This window comes from Pinus tabuliformis, chromosome 8 (genome assembly GCF_031772625.1).
Source record: "Pinus tabuliformis cultivar Carrire ecotype Pingquan chromosome 8, CPIR1, whole genome shotgun sequence".
In the NCBI taxonomy this organism is placed as follows: Eukaryota; Viridiplantae; Streptophyta; class Pinopsida; order Pinales; family Pinaceae; genus Pinus; species Pinus tabuliformis.
In genome coordinates, this window is record NC_142294.1 from 414582984 (window position 1) to 414589396 (window position 6413).

Genomic DNA, 6413 nt, shown 5'->3' on the forward strand with positions numbered 1-6413 from the left:
AATGGATACTATACCGCTTTTGTGAGGAAAAGAAATCCTTCTTAAATATGTTGAAACAAATGCTGCCATGGCAAAAACCCACATACAACCTAGTAGAAGATTGTAATCTAGCGGTTGGTCGATAAATTCGACTTCTATTGATATGGTATTGAAGCCTAATTCTACTTGAAGCGAATTCAAAATTCCACAAGATTTGTAGCTTCTCCCACCAAACACCTTTAGAGTAGTTGGTGACTGACTTAATTGGGGAGAACTAGTGGCCTTCCAACAAGACAGAGATAATACATGTTGAGGCTCCCTCATCCACAATGGAACAATGGATATTCTTACCATGAATGATAACCTATATCATGAAAGCTAATTTAGTTGGAAGTCGAGGTGTATGATTCTCATTGTTAAAAACTATTTGGTTGGAAGATGAAGGATCAAAACATCCAATTGTAGAAAGCAAAGCCTTCTTTTGGGTGAGACAATTTTTCAACACCTCCAGAGTGGACATAGATGAAGGAGATTCAATGAGATCCTTGACTATGTTTGTCATTATGAGGGGTTCTTGCACAAGGGTTGAAATCATATTTATGGATAATGACTTTGGGAGGTTTAATCATCAATCCAATAGGTATGGAAATTGGAGTAGGATACGATGGATATGTAGTGGAATTGGTAGGTTGATTAGTAGTCTGGCCATTCGAGGGATTCACGTTACTGTATTCTTTACTTAGGGTGGCAACCATAACATAATTTTTCATCCTAGCGAAGGAAAGCATCAGAATTGAGTTATAGGAAGTGAGATCTATAGCAACCATATTGGTCCCCTGATTCGGAAACCGATCTTTCAACACAACAGGTGTAGTGGATGATTTAAGGAATGTGTTAGAGTCGGTATTGTCAGTCCTCCGTCAAAGATCAAAACTCTTTCTGCATTTCATTTTTAGGAGTCTCGCTCCATTCACTTAGCTGCATTCCGCTAGGGGCATGCCATAATCTGACGGAAGGGTCTTGTCAGTCATTTCCCCTCATGCCTTATCCTGCTCGTTTAGGTCTATTTGTGAAATAATTTTAAAGGTCATTTACAGTTCTGTTCTAATCTCTTGGTCAGCAAAGAGTTATTAGGTCTAGGGTTTGCAAATTGTTGTTCTCAAAGTGCTTCAATAATACTTGTAAGCTAGAGGAAGGTTTAATAATTCACTCAAATGATGTTTCTGAGCAAGAAAAGATGAATTTTGGAAAACTGAGAGAGGTTTTTGTCAAAAATAGGCCAAGGAAGAGAAACCTCCTTCACTTTTTACACAGGTGTCATGGTTTTATATAAATATCAAAAATACAATTGCCTCAGGAGAATTGATGCGCCTCTAAAGTGACCTTGGGAAAATCAAGTTTTTTCCTAGATTGGTTAGCCAAATGACTTGATTGATGAGTAAAGTCATAACTAGATATAAAGATATTTCCAATGATTTATCATGAGCTCATTTTTGAGTTGAGGAACAACTTCAAAAGTTGACTACAACAGCACTCTGCCTTGAGGCAGCCTCATTTGACACATTTTGACCAGTCTTGGGAGATTTGATTTTTGACAGGGAAAATGAACTCCAAATTGAAAAATTCAAGTTGGGTTGGAAAGTAGACTCAAAGAAATTTCCAACGAGCTATCCTGCGCCCAATTTGGACACGATGAAGGCCTCCAAAAGTCTCTTGTAAAAAGCGCTATACACAGGCTCTATGCGCCTGCCTCAAGCCCAATGCGCCGCACCACTTCCCTTTGTGCCGTGCACGTGGCGCGTGATTTTGATAGGGAGCTCCAAATTGGAAAACGTTTACATCATTGGATTTGGCATGAAAAATCATGACTAATGGTGCATGGCCAAGAAATTTGGGCCAGTTTTGAGTCCCCAAACCTCTCCATTGGTCGTTTGGGTGGAAATTGTAACGCTGGCAAACGATTGGCTCTTCAGCTTTAGTTCATTAATGATGATTAAACGACTCCCTATCTTCATCGATTTGATTTCCCACTTCTGAGCTTATTTATTTTATTGAAAGTCATTTGTAAAGGGTTGGAATTTTTGGGAAACTGTGGGAGAGAAACCCAGTCACTCACTATACATTTTGACAGAGAATTAATGAAAGATTGCAGCTCTAGTTCATGAGATTCCTGTGGCGTGAGTTTAGCAAATGTATTTTCTTTTTGTTTCATATGTATTTCATTATGTTTCATAGTCCATTCACATTCATTTCCAGTGAAAGCTTCTAAGTAAGAAAAGGTAGAATTTAGTTTTACTACTCTGCCTTAGGAAAGTTTTCACATTCTATGTTTTCTTTTGTTGAAAAGGATTTATGTATTTATGCCCTTTTCACCCTCTTAAACAGTCTCTCCATTTCATGTTATTTCAAATTTAATTGCTAGACTTTCAACCTGTCTTGCCTCATGAAGTAATCTGCGTCTTTGAGTTAAATTCTCTGCTCATGCTGTTCCTTGGTCCCACACATCCCATAAAACTCAGTCATTCATAAAAATACTCCTTTCATATTATTTACCTAGCCTAAAATCAGTATCCATTTTAAGTCACTCTCAGACCCTGTTCATCCATTTTTCACTGAGCTTGACCCGGAGAGAGCCCTCTCCCGTCCTTGTAGGGCTAGCTACGAGGCTGAGCGTGGTTTGTGGTTACCCTAAATTTTGCCTTCCTTCAGCCTAAGGCAGATTTAGGCTCTAACAGAACGGATTCAATTCCACCCAATGTGGAAAATCATGAGTGAAATACTCCCCATTACAAATCAAACATGGATAACTAGGTTTCCACTTTTCTTCAGAATATTGATTGTTTTGTTTATCTTGCGAAGGATTATCTTTCTTATTTTTACCTTTTCCTTTCTTCTTACTTCCTCATTGTTGAGGATAATCTTTCTTATTTTTACCTTTTCGTTTCTTTTTTGAAATTGGTTAAAATTTCAGTTCCTTTCTCATATTAGATTAGTAACTAGAAATTTGTTAGGAATGTGGTGGCAAAGGCGCTGAAATTATCAAACGAATCTATTAGTAGTTCAATATGCCATTTTTTTCATACCTGTGAGTGTACGTTTGAAAAGATGTAAAATAATAGAATCATCATTGAGAGAGTTCAAAGAACGCCATAAATGATAAGTCATCAGATGCATGCATGGGTCCTCTCGATGATTTCCATTGAATCTAGCTATATCACCAGGAAATTTTGTGGGAATAACCAGCCACCAAGGAGAATGAGCAATGGGATCATTAGTGAGCCTGGTCAAATCTAGAAACTCAATAGTTTCTATGAATGGTAACTACATGTTGAGGTCCGGTGGAGGATACCCTAGGTAAGATGGGATGGCCTAAGTAATGGGTATATGTGTTCTAGGATATGGAGGATTTTGATAACCAGAATACATATAACCTTTCTTCCCAGTGCAACGATAACCTTGTAAAGGTTGCAACAGTTGGATTTGGATTTTCTGACCATAAGGCATTTGAGGGATACCTTGATATGGTTGATACTATTTCCCTGTGGGATTTTTCATCATCCCAACAAAAGGCTGGTTAGGTTGTTCCTATGCCGTATCATATACATTATAACCCACTTGAATTTGAGGAATAGCCTGACCAAGTGGTTTTGATTGTAAGTTACATTGAAAAGGTTCAGTATATAGGGATTGTGAAGTGCCATATACTGATGGAATAGATTAAGTGAAATATGTAGTATGTAAAGGTTGGATTACATTCATTTTATCTTGAATATGTTGAGATATAGGTTTTTGAATAGGAATGTGAGATGTAGGTGGAACAAGTTGAGAAATTAAATATGAAGCCACAACCAAACCAAGTTGTACAAGTAGGGTAGGTTTCCAAAAACTAGCAGTTATTCATAAATGTAGAGGAATCATATGAGAATGAGAACTAACATGAGGAGATGGAAATTTCCCTACAACAGGTTCCCCCCCTTCTGAAAGAGGAAAGTTACACAAAGGAAACTACCCCCCAAGAGAAGGGTTCCCGATAGGAGGTGGATTGGGCTGTTGTAGGTGCCCATATCTACTAACATGATGACTAATCTGTTGTTGAGCCATAGGAGTAGATGGAGGAAGAGGATAATATTGTGTAGCACTCATCAAATAAGTTCCAAACGATATTCTAGATATAGATGACATGGGTGAGGTCCATGGACTGGATGTTATGCCAGAAAAGGTACCAGACAAAGATTGGTATCCAGTTGAGATGGAAGGACCACCATACAAATGTGCCTCTGGTGATGTTACAAACATGAATGAAGTTTTTAATGGGTTTTCTCAGTCATGGTAGTATATACAGACTAACAAACCATACCAAACTCAGTCATGGTTAACTATCCGAAAGAGGGTTGTTGAGGGAAACTCAAAGGTGAGTTGAAAGGAAACAAGTTAGAGAAATGAGTTTGTGATGGAGTATGAGGAGAAGGAAAAGGATGGGCTTAATAAAAATGAGCCCCTACTTGAATAAGAGATCAGGGTTGAGGCTCTTCCTATGGAGTATCTTTGATACTCACAAGACCTGGTGGAAGTGGTTCATCATTAGGTCCAAGATAGATAGGTTGTTGTTATGTTTGAGACAAAGGAAGAGAAGAGGAAGGTCCTGAAGTAATAGGTGTAGATAACTTAGGTGCCTCAGGTTGTATAACCTCAGGTTTTATTGTCTCTAACTCAGTATAGTCAGGTTCAATAACCTTAGGTAATGAGACTTTAGGTGCTTCGGTTTCAACTATGTCAGCTTCACCAGCCAATGGAAAAATAATATTGGGTTCAATACTCATACGAAAATATGATTCTGGTGGATCAATTTCAAGCGGAGGACTAGAAGTAGTAGCTCTTGAAACACTAGTTACACTAGTTACAGTAGTTTATGTATTTTTATGCTACTAACAATAGCCAGGAGTTGTCTCAGGTGGAAGAGGAGGCTTATTTTTCATTCTACATGAATGACATAGCCTTAGCATGTTGTTCTTCCACATTGGATTAATAACTTTTAACAATTAAAAATAAAAAAAATAAAAGAGGATAATCTAGGCATAAAGGTTTACCAAGAAACTGTGAACTGCAATATACAACCTTAGAGAACCAAGGATTTATGTACAGGTAGGAAATATCCTTGAATTCTATATTCATTGTATCACAATATACAAGGCAGTTGACTCAATTACCTATGGTGAGCATGGCAACCTATGGTGAACTTCCAAAATACACTTGACAGTACGTGGAAGTGCATTTCATGTTAGTTTTGTCTAATGCGTAATTGTACAATGAGAGCATTTCCATATACGTTTCATGTGTGGAGTTCCATCCAATATACACGGAGGTATGTGGAGAATGGTCTGATACACTTACGTATGTGGAACGAGATATCACCCCTGGAATGCAATAATGGAAAAAAATGACAACTCTTATGTTTATAGACATCAGAACACATCTCTAGCCTAGACCTCTAGATGTTTGTGTTAATGTTTCAAATTCTCCTTAAGATTGATTAGATAAAATTTAAATTTTATCTTGAATTAAGTTTCATTTTTCAAGGCTCACAACGAATTTTACCTGAATATCTTAAAGATACTATCTAGCATGATGAAATGAAACATTTCTTTCAATGAAAATCTATGTATGGGAGGGAAGAGAAAAAAAGTATGCATCATACAAGATGCAACAAATAAGTTAAATCAACTCCTCTAATGCAATTGTTCCAATTCCAATTCACACACAAAACCCTGCATGCAATGCAAGATGCATAAGAATTTTATTTTCAAATCTACTTAACTTTTAGATGAAAACTAAGATTCTTCCCTAATTAATGATAAAATAAACTATTCAGAATGATGACTAAAACACCAATCCTTTCAAGAAATCAACCATCAAGAAATCAATTTTCTAATGACCTAATTGACAAGAACAAAGGAAAATATAAACAAGTTCTTATCAAAGGCACTCAAAACAAAAGAAAAACAATATGAAGGCTTCTGAGAGACCAAAACATACTTAGGGACATAAGGAGGACTAGCTGAAACAAATATAACCAGAACAAAAATCACAAAAAGGCAATTTTCTGCATGAAACAGGGGTCACTGCAGGTGTTGAAAGGGAACCAGTGCTCTGTAGCACAAGTGAGAAGAAGGTTGGAGAGCACTACAACATTATATCTCTAGATGAGGGGAGCACTGATCAAGGTAAGGCCAAGTTCCAAGACAAAAATTCTAATGAAGGTCAATGAAAGGTCTTCCTAGGGTTAATTCATATTGAGTGAGGCAATAAATGTTTGTTCAAGAGGTAAAACAAATACTATGGACAAGGAAACTACTAAGGGAATTAAATGATCCCTAGTGGAGTTGCCAATTTTTTATGCGGAATTTATGACTGTAGACAAAAGTATCTTCCCTAGA